This window comes from Xenopus tropicalis, chromosome 2 (assembly GCF_000004195.4).
Source record: "Xenopus tropicalis strain Nigerian chromosome 2, UCB_Xtro_10.0, whole genome shotgun sequence".
Lineage (NCBI taxonomy): Eukaryota > Metazoa > Chordata > Amphibia > Anura > Pipidae > Xenopus > Xenopus tropicalis.
The window spans coordinates 26734503-26745833 of record NC_030678.2 but is presented as its reverse complement, the minus strand read 5'-3'; the positions used below and the strand labels follow the sequence as shown (position 1 = coordinate 26745833).

At 41.5% G+C, this 11331-nt stretch overlaps 1 protein-coding gene across 4 annotated transcripts in view; it reads left to right on the top strand.

The window, feature by feature from the left end:
* Positions 1-1136: 1136 nt before the first annotated feature.
* The window catches only part of samsn1 (SAM domain, SH3 domain and nuclear localization signals 1), a 146447-nt gene continuing 136252 nt past the window's right edge, over positions 1137-11331 (top strand). For 3 of the 4 annotated variants that reach the window (XM_031896612.1, XM_031896613.1, XM_031896610.1), the window contains exons 1-2: positions 1138-1462; positions 5231-5316. The gene's annotated coding sequence lies outside the window, so the exon portion shown is untranslated. Of the gene's footprint in view, positions 1463-5230; positions 5317-11331 lie in introns of all 4 variants that reach the window. The other variant, XM_031896611.1, reaches the window with a different exon arrangement.

Sequence of the window (11331 nt, the reverse complement as noted above, 5' to 3'; positions counted from 1 at the left end):
TGAAGTTCTTATCGAATAAAAAGGGATATAGATACAAAGTGAAAATAATTATTTTGTGGCTTTATAATTCTCATGGAAGGATTTCAAAGAAGGATAGTGTGCAGCATAATGACACATTTTCTTAAAACTAACATCCTGAGCAGGTACTTTTGGGCTGTGGAACATACAGTGTAGTGTATAGATCACCACTCAGTAGAGCATACCTCCCAACATTTGAAAAATGAAAAGATTTGGCGCACGCAGCACGGCAATTTTTTGACCACGCCCATTTTGTGGTCACACCCTTAATTAACACACCCCATTTTTTACATTCATTTTTATATAGTTGAAATAGTGCCCCCAATGGGCCAATAGACAGTACCCCCCATAGACAGTGCCCCCATACACAGTGCCCCATTTGCACCCATAGACAGTACCCCCCATAGACAGTGCCCCCCAATTGACCCCATAGACAGTGCCCTCAATTGCCCGACAGTAGCCCCCATACACAGTTCCCCCAATTGCCCCCAAAGACAGTACCCCCATACACAGTAGCCCCCAATTGCCCCCATAGAGAGTACCTCCAATACACAGTAGCCCCCAATTGCTCCCATAGAGAGTACCTCCAATACACAGTAGCCCCAATTGCCCCCATAGAGAGTACCTCCAATACACAGTAGCCCCCAATTGCCCCCATAGAGAGTACCTCCAATACACAGTAGCCCCCAATTGCCCCCATAGAGAGTACCTCCAATACACAGTAGCCCCCAATTGCTCCCATAGAGAGTACCTCCAATACACAGTAGCCCCAATTGCCCCCATAGAGAGTACCTCCAATACACAGTAGCCCCCAATTGCCCCCATAGAGAGTACCTCCAATACACAGTAGCCCCATAGGTACCTCCAATACACAGTAGCCCCCATAGAGAGTACCTCCAATACACAGTAGCCCCCAATTGCCCCCATAGAGAGTACCTCCAATACACAGTAGCCCCCAATTGCCCCCATAGAGAGTACCTCCAATACACAGCGGCCCCCATAGACGCTCTTCTTGCGCCTCCTACTTCTTATGCGGCTCCTTCTACGACGGCGACAGGCCCCTTTATAAGGTTGCGCCCCTGGGTACGTGTGACGTCATTGCGCACGGGCGCAACCTTATAAAAGGGCCTGGCACCGCCGCACAAGAAGCCGCATAAGAAGTAGGAGCCACAGAATGAGCTGGAGGGCTCGGCGTAGTAGAGGGATACAATATGCGGGCCATTGCTGCACGTTGGGCCTTGTGTTGGTGACAGCCACAGACGGAAGGCCAGTTGCGGGCTGTATGGGAAGTGACCCTTACTGATTGCTGATATTGTTCTTCATACCATAAGCCGTGTAGCTATAAGCTTCAGCGTCCTTAAGGTTGAGCATTATTTATTAGATCTCATGGGGTCAGTCACTGAAGCAGTGGGCTGGAGAATGGAGTATGGAGTCAGCTTACAGAGTAAGGGTCACTTTAAACAGTACAATCTACTAATCTGCTTGTTCACTTGTCCCTTAATGCGCCCACCATAAACTGCATATATAAAGGATCCCTAATAATGCTAATAATATTGGTACAGTATATATAACATGCATTTCCACTCATTGCAAATAACAAATGGTATTATAAATAACAGCATAGGGGTAACATCCATATATCAAAAGAAACAATTGTGCAAATGAAAGATGCAAAGCACATTAAATCTTTTTGAAACGGGAAATTCATGGGTTAACTAATTAGCACATATTCTTATGTTATTTACACAATTTGAAATGTAATAATCAGGCTATAATGCTGCCTTGTCAGCAATGAACAACTTGGTTCCTCTGAATTACCTTGTTTGTCAATTCATGCAACAATGGCATCACATACAATGCAAAGTGACATTACAGAAATTTTTTGGTAAATACAGACCATCTATTTATTGCCCACCTTATTACATCCTAGTTCACCTGTTTGAGGGTAACACAAATGTATTGGGACAGCCATAGGGGGCCCACCAATGAGATTTTTGCCCCGTGCCCACTGGCACCTTAAATCAGCCTTAATCACAAAGAACTGGCCTTTAGAATGAATTGGAAATCATATACAGCGCCATAGACTTATCATAGTTGGCGATATATACGTGAGCTTATTTAACAGTGAGTTCGTGAATTTGAGAGTTTTCTTCTAATTGGAAAAAACTTCAAGGTTTGCATATTTCTTAATATCTTGAATTTGCGAGTTTACAAACTCCAAAAAAAGTCAAAAACCTTGAAAATCTTAAATTAAAAATATGGCTTGGCTTTAGCTAGCACAACTCCCACTGACTTCTACATAAACTCGCAAGCTTTTAGATGCTGAAGTTTTACATTCGAGTTTTCTTTATAAATATCAGACATTGGAATTTTTAGACCATAATTCGAATTTTGCTAGTTCTAGTTATTAATGTGACGTTACCTTGGAGTTGCCCGGCTCTATCTCTGCACAATGAGACATTTCAGTTCCTTTTATTGCTCTCTTTAATGTTCTCTTTAAATGGCCGGCTTGCTTCATCTCTAAATAATGGCTACGGGTAATTTTAGCTTTGTAAAAAGGAATTAAATATTTTATAGTTTTCATTTAATTTTCTTCACTTTTTATTACTTACACAATGCTCAGAGTATTAAATGCAGGCTGTGACTTTTATCACAGGGTTCTGGATCCATAATTATGGCTAATAACATCTCCAGCGAGAGGGGCATGGCTATTGCAATGCTACCGTTCACTTATAAGCAGGCCCACTCTTTATGCAGGGAGCTGTATTTTTCAAAATGACTTAAGGTTACGGGGCCTTGTGTCAATTTTTATTGCGTGTATGAAAATCAATTTCCTTGTTCTGTTTTTAGCTTCTATTTAAGATAAGATAAAAGATTTCTGCCCTTTGTGGAAAAAGAGAGCTCTCGGTTCAGTGCCTAAAGCCAATAATATGGACAGGTCTCTTAGGATTTTGTTTGATTGGTTATTATTCATTACTATTAATGTTTTAAAAGGTGCCTGGGAGAACAGACAATCATTTTTTGTATTGTAACTAAATGTTGTGTTTGTTCACATATATCTATATATGTTTATAACCTTTCCATAAACTTTACAAATGGAACAATGTGGACTAGTATTTACCCTTCAGTTAGTGCACAATGCTGCAAGAAGAAAGACTTATGTATGAAATTCCTAATATCAAGCGTCAGTTTAAATGGTACAGATATAGGACCCGTTATCCAAAATGCTCGGGACCTGGGGTTTTCTGGATACGGGGTATCTCCGTAATTCGGATCTCCTACCTTAAGTCTGCTAGTAAAATTTTTTAAACAGTAATTAAACCCAATAGGACTGTTTTCGCTCCAGTAAGATTAACATTGCATCTAAATTAACACAAGTATGCTTTTAGTGAATTGTGCGTTAAGTCGCGAAAAAAAAGAAGCAATAACATTTTTAACGCATGCCATAAATAGCACTCCTTTTAAGGACCTTTATGGAATCAGCCCCATAATATGTTGTGAAACATTTGTGCTTTGTTTAAAAAAACATAACTGTAAAAAAAAACCCAAGGTAGGACTATTAGTAAATGCCCCCCAAGGCGTTTGTCTGATCTCTCCAACACTGCTGCAGCAGTGCCTACGTATGACCCGCACTAGTTGGCTGTTTAGCCTTGACCTCTATATCATTCATCTTTTAGGGCTTTGAAGCTTCCTCAGGGTCATTAATCTGTTGCATTACAAAGACCCCAACACCCAGTAAGCCTCTGATACTGTGGTAGCTCCTTTGATTTAGAATTCCAGTCGCTCTATGCAGCTCCCCCACTTTAGTGCCATCAAAACACCCCAAAAACATAATGCTTCCTCCTTGCTCAACTATTGCTTTTAAACAGTGATACTTTATTTTCTCCCCTGGTCCATGATGTACAAAAATTCAGTGCAATGATCCTACTAGAATTAAGTCCACAACCTTTTCCCATATTGGAATCTACTTTTCCCATACTGCTAATCTTTTTACTCTTCTGAATGTCTGAGCTGCTATGTGACCCTTCAGCCCTCCTCCCTAAAGTCTTTTCTGCACAGTTGCACAGGAAACTTGCACTCACTCAGCAGTCAGTTTTCTGCTACACAAGATAGTGGCCCCCATGGACCCGTCCTCTGATCTTCTTCTTTCTCCCAGTTTCTTGATGCCATTTGATAGTGTAAGCTGCATCAAGAAGTACTCCATCTCTAATTAGATCGACATTTGAATAAAATAAGTCACAAAAACCGGTCAGCTGACACATATGTATTCCTTCGTTATATCTTGACATTTAAGAGAATGTTGGTTAAACTTCTTCCAAAAATGCGGTGCTCAAAAACTTTTAACTGGCGGTGTCATGAATTAACTTTAACATTGGCCTTGTTCTCTTGGGTGATTAAAATCATTCATTTAAATGGTTTACAAATATGAAGAGAATTGCTCAGTATTTCCCCAAGATGGTTAGACTTTGCACTGTGGTGCAATGATATCTATATGAAATCGATACCTGTTCTACATGGACTTTATATTAAAATGTACATTGAAATTGTAAAAACATGTCTTTGTGGAATTCATACATTTTGGCCATGGTTCCCATGAAACACTCAGCCTTTAGGGCAGGGGTGGGCAAACTACGGCCCGCGGGCCACGTCCGGCCCCTTGGCCTTTTTAATCCGGCCCACCGACGACGCCAAGTCTCATCACGCGAGACTTGGTGTCATTGGCGGGCCGGAATTAAACAGACTAAGGGGGCGTAATGCTGGCCCTGCCCGCCCTGGCCCGGGGGTAAGTAAATGTGGCCCGTGAGCCAAAAAGTTTGCCCACCCCTGCTTTAGGGTGTAGGGCAGTGGATGCAGTGGCATCTAATATAGAGCCACTTTCTATTCATTCCTATGGGATTTTTAGAAGCATATTTATAAGTGGGTGAAATTTAGCGTTTACCATTACGCTTTTCTTAGTTTCACTTTTTATTTGAATAAACTTTTAAAAATCACATAGAAATGGATAGAAAGTGGGTGAGCTCTAATCTCTGTCCCATATGGAGATATATACTCAGTAATACATCAATTTAAATTGTGGTATAATAATACACAAGATCCATGAATATCCTGTAAATTATATCCTTATAAATGGTGCTTAGTGATGTAATTTCTGTCACACGACTCACTGAAACTTGTGTAATATAATTAATAATGTACCTCCTGGTCGCTCTAGGAGGAAGCCGGGCAGGCGAAACGCGTTAGCAGTGACATCAGGACGTAGAGGCACGGAGATGTTTGCACACATCTGGATAATAAGCGGTGAGTACTAATGAACGCCGAAAGTCTTTCAGCCCCAACTGCAGGGAACTTTTTTTATTTATGATATGCACAGTTTTAAAGGTATTTTTGTGAGTGCAATTGAATCTACTGCTGCACAAAACCTTCGGAGGGGCCTGGTGAACAACTATAGAAGAAGCAGACCCTGTGGTCTGGGCCACCCTATTCTCTGGGCCATCCCGCGACTACAGGGTCTGGCTCCTCTATAGTAACGCCACTGCCTTTCTACTATTAACCATCAATTCACATTGTGTTTAATGAATGTGTGGGACAATTGAGTAATCCTCACTAGTGTTAATATGGTTTGGGTCCTTGGAGTTATATCCTTTGGATTCCTTGTGCACTGTTATAGCGTGAGTATATGGCACTAGGGTGTGTATATTGATTGGAACGCCACACTATATAGACTTTTTGTTTTTTACCCAATTCTCCACTTTTGGAGTTTTCCAGCAACACATTTCTTTAACCTTGGAATTTATCACTGAAGAGAACCTGACGTGTTTTTGGAGTTGGGACTACACTGCATTTGGGACTCGTTGTAATTATATATGCCTTTTTGGAACCCGTACATTTTGCCATGGTTCCCCTGAAAAACTTGTGCAGGGTTGGACTGGGGCCCAGGGACCCTGCAGGTGCCCTTGCCAGCTGCATCCCCCGCACCCCCTAACCCCCCCCCGCAGGTGCCCCCACCCAACGTCCTCCCCTGAGCAAGTTTAACGTGTCAGGGGAGGAACGGTCAGCCAGGGGAGAACCGGCAAGGGTTGGGTCTGGCTTGATGGGGCCCACCGGGTTTTTTCCCGGTGTCCCGGCAGCCCAGTCTGACCCTGAACTTGTGTATTATAATAAATAACGTATTCCCTGATTAAAAATATGAGGATATTAGAAGTCAACTTCCATGACCCGTATGACCTTCTATATGGTCATAAGACTCATCTGTAACATATAATATCCTTATATGTTACAGTAGGGGGTATTTTATTCACTGTATAAAAAAGATAAGGCAATAGAGGGAATTCCATTAATCAAAATAATAATGTGATTTTGCTCATACTGTAGATTGCTATTTCTGTCATATGATCTGAAGTACGAACGGCAAGGCTGAATAACTGTATTGCTATTATACTGCCGGCAATATCCAGCATAAGGTTCCGGCGGTACTCATAATGAATGACATATTCTTTTATTCACGCGCATTGTGATACATCATGTACAAATACTCTGCACTTTCTCTGCCAGAAGCAAAAATGGATCTGTCACGAGCAGTCACTTCCCATTTACCGATTACCGGATTATGTCAGGAGACCCGAGTGTCTTTGACAAAAAGGTATCATTAGTGAAAAAGGCAGCAATTTCCCCTAAATTGATGCGCTTAACATATTTCAGGTTATTTTAATTTGCAAAGCTAATTGCAGTATCTAGCATCAAGGGAAGAAAGGCTCTTCCATGGGGAAGTCTAAACTGGATTTGTTAGAATCAAGCCAGGGGCCATGTTTAAAGGTTACAGCAATGATCCTATTGTCTGTTGTACTGTCTATATGTCCTGCACAGGCGGCCTGGGGGGAGAGAGAACAAGCAAATGGCACATTGCTCTTATCCTGCTGAGTACGGCACTACTGAGCAATGTAACTTTTAAATATTCTATAAATATGGTCCCAGGATTGATCCCCTTCCAAGTCTGTAGTGATATGGAAAGGATTAGGTCTCTTTTTATCTTTCCAACGTAATATTTCTCATGCAGCTCTTTGTATTTACAATGTACAGACAGGACACACTCCTCTAGTATCTCCATAGGGTTCTCATTGCACATTGCCATGTTTTTTTGTCTGTCTGTCTATATACTGTAGCCCAAAATGGCTGGCTTCGGCATCAATACAGCAAACATGAAAGGGTGTTTAACCCATTTTGTTATCAGCCAGTGGCTATAGAGGAAACAGATCCCGCAGTAGCAAGGGGCCCATGGAGTCTACTTTCTCTATAGCTGTTCAGAAAGCCCCATCGCGGCCCCTCTTTTACTGAAAGCTAGCATGTGGGCTTGTGATTGCCTAAAATTGAGGTAGTTGCAGTTGTGGTTTAAATGCAACTAATGTACTGGTTGGCATAATTTCAGCATGAGAGTGACGTGTGCCCCTGTGTTTTTAGCCCCACTGCACTGCAAATATTGACGTAGGCCACTGTGGGAACCCTGGCTGTAACCTTGTACAAAGGCACAACTGCCTGTGATTCAGAATGGGAGGCAAGAGGAAGGCGTTGGGACCAAGAACAACTATACAAACAGTAACGGAACAAGTCATCCCTGTGCCTGGTTGCAGGGTATCCAGCCAGGCCCCCCGCCCTCTGGGATTAGCACTGATGTGAGCATCCAGTGGGCCCTGATGGGGTACCGCACCCCCGGTAGTTCCGCCACTGTATGCAAAAGAGCAAGGAGTGCATGTTTATGCAAGTGAATGGGATTTTCTCACAACTGACTGCAGGTAAATTAATGGCCCCAAAACTGTTCTAATGATTCCATTGGATCCCTAGACATATTCTCCCGACAGCAGCCTGGAGCACACTGAGCATGTGCAGTGCCACTGACTCAACAGGTGACCTTACTAGATTAAGAGTGGGAAGTGGACCACTTTGAAGCCCAGGATTATTAATGTTACAGAGCTGCTGAACCTCAGAGCTTGTTCAGTAAGTAGTATATATAAAATAATGCATTACGAGCCACATACTATTTTTTCTAAGGGAGAACTAGCCCTGAAACTAAAAAGAGGAATTTCCACTTTTTAATGGCCAAAAGATGTAGATCTATCATTTATTTGTAGTTTTTCTCCGGGTTAATTAGGACCCATCCTATCTCTGATACATTGTGGTGGAGAATATAAATGAATTTCAGGTACATATTAGCCTTTAACAGTCACATGTAAGACTTTGGTCCACTTTTTAGCTTCCAGTGTTTCATTTCATCCAAACTAACCATTCCGATACAAAAAGCGGAGGGAATGTAAGTCCTATTTATATTCAAGGTCAGTATGAAAGCTTAGGATGGGATGTGTGCCATGGGAAACTGCACATTTTCATCAGATTTAAATAGATGAAACGCATCTCCTACAATGGCAAGGTCACCTTGCAAGTCGTAATCTACAGAGTACATACGGGTACAAATCCTTCTTGGCATTGTGCGCCTCATTGTAAAACTCATTAGGCATGCATCTAATTGCTTGGTTTATCACAATTAGTGGCGCAACCAATTTTGTAATTAAAGGGCAATCACCAAATTAAGTAAGAGTTCTCATTGATTTTCAATTGTTTAGTCCTTTAGGTTTGTTGATGTTACTGGGCTATAGACAAATAAGAAGCAAACAATTACATTTGCCCAGAGCAGCTGAACAATAATAAGTAAATATTCCTTAAATACACAGCACTTTCCAGTTATACCCAGGGTGCCTTGGGCCATGTTGCTGCCTGAGGTGGCAGAACCATACCATGACCAACACCCCCGCAGGTCCTTCATTAGCCAGAGAGGTCGCTAATGCTCTCCTAAACTGAAAGAACCAAACCTTCCGCGTTCTTTACAAGAGTATTTGCACATGCAGGCAGTAATTTACTGCCACCTAGAAAGTGTCAAAGGATTTAACAAACTTTGGGGCAGTGGCGTAACTATATGAGGCCAGACCCCCAGGTGTATGATCTTTCGGTGGCTATAGAGGAAGCAGAATTTCAAAAGAAAAAAAATCCACATTTTTATTCAAATATCCATATTAAAAACATACACATCCCGCAAAGTGCCGCCTTACGTGTTTCGTACCCTTCAGGTACTTAGTCAGAGTCAGTCTGTGTCTGACAGTCACTGACAATGACATTAATTGATGATCTGACTGACAGTGTATAAGCAAGGCCACAACATTAAATAGCGGTATTTAATGATATTACAATGTATAGTGTAAATGTGTCCCTTTTGAAAAAGACTTTTTAAAGAATAAAAAATTGGAATATATGACTGGATTTGACAAAATGATTATGCTGTTTACTAAAGTGTAGCCAATGGACAGTTAATGATAAACCGGAATCGGAAGAATTCTCTGAATATCCAAGTCGTGTGTGACAGTAAAATGAATATCGTGAGTATTGTGTCAGGATTTCCAGGCTCCTCACATGATTCTTACATCTTGAAGCAGTCTGGACTTTGTGTTGATTTTTAAATCACGCAAGGAAATAACACATAAACATATCCCATGCTTTTTTTCGACCTTTTGTGAATCGGCCCCAGTTTCTATTATACAGAATATGTCAATGTATCTTTTAAAAGCTATAAAACCCTGTTAATATATTTGTAAAATGTTTGGTATGTAGGGAGTTGTGTCTCCCTTTAATCAATAATGGTTTTAATGATGGGTGGGGCAACTTTGTGCTTAAAAATGTGCTTTGGAACCCATGGGGTCACAACTGCCTATGTACCGGTAGGGTACGAAATGCGTAAGGCAGCACTTTGTGGGGTTTGTATGTTTTTAATATGGATTTTGAATAAAAATGTGATTTTTATTTTGAATTTTTGTGTTGAGTTTGGGATACATTTGGATAGTGATGCTTGATTTGCCCATTAAATCTGGGGGCTTTGTCCTTTGACTCTGGCCCTTTTTGACTGGCCACTGAGGATCCTTGTTTTTTGATAAAGTGTAACTTACGTGATAGGGGCCTTAGACTGTAAGCTCCACTGGGGAAAGGACTCATACAAATAATGTATGATGTTTGTAAAGTTCTGTTTATATTGTATAAGTACATTATAAATAGTAGACATTCCAGCCCAGTTGTCATTCTCAGACTTGGACATTAGGTGGCAGACTACTAAAAAAAAAGAACTTGTTAAATGGCTGTTTTTTGCATAATGTAATATATAAGTGAGTGTGTGTAGCAATTAGGAAAAATGATCTAATGGGAAGCAGCAATAGTCAGTGAGATAAGGAAGCAGAATTGGTGCTAGGAACCTTGTACCTGCAGGGAAAACATTCAGGCAGGTTAATTGGCTTCTGACTAAATGACCATAGTGTTTGTGTGATAGGGACCTTAGATTGTAAGTTCCTCTGGGGCAGGAAATTATGTTAATGATGAATAATCTCTGTACAGCGCTGTTCAGATGTGACAGCTCTATATAAATAACAGGAAGAAAAATAAAGTACTAGGTACTTTTTAGTTCTGGTTTATTACTATTGAAACCCAGCATGCCAAGCCAGGGACACCATCAGGCAGCCCCACACTATGTAGTTAGCAGGTCCTTCCCAACCCCAGTTATTAGTCCACCAGTTGCCCAGGCCATCTAGATTTAGGGCCCTGTCAACTAAGTAGAATGGGGCCCCAATGGAAAAAGCAACTACATTGCACACCAAGCCATGCCCTGATCCACACAGCTACCCCATTATTTAGCCACAGTGGGCTTCAAATGCAGGAACCCCTTCTCCATGACCCTGGTGCAGTATAGTCCTGGGGTAGGAGCATTCACACCATCCCATTGGTTACTGTATGCAGAACTATTTAAGACAGACCACTACTCCAAAACTGCAGCTAAAACAGACCAGGAACCTGTTTATTGGCAAACAGAATCTGTTAAAGGGACAGTGCACCTTAAATTAAAAAGTTGCTAGGCATTGGGAATTCTATGTCACACTAAACGTGAACTTAAAGGTGAACCACCCCTTTAATGCATTTGGTGTACTTACTGCATACTTACCTATTAGCAAGGGTTGAGCAAAGATATAACTTGCTCCTTACTATCTATTCATTCTTCATGGGGGAGTTTATCTCGCTGCCCCCACCATCTCTTTACCCTAAGAGTATCCATTAAATATTGATCAGCTGTGTTCTCAGATCAGGATTTGGTTGCCTTTTCTAACAAGCACTGTGACATCTATCTGGGTCAGATCATTAGTCTGTGGGAGATCAGAGACCCCCCCCCCCCCCCGAGACATAACCCTCACTGCCTTTCTTCCAGCTTCCAGCTTTTCTGAATGCATTTTAGTG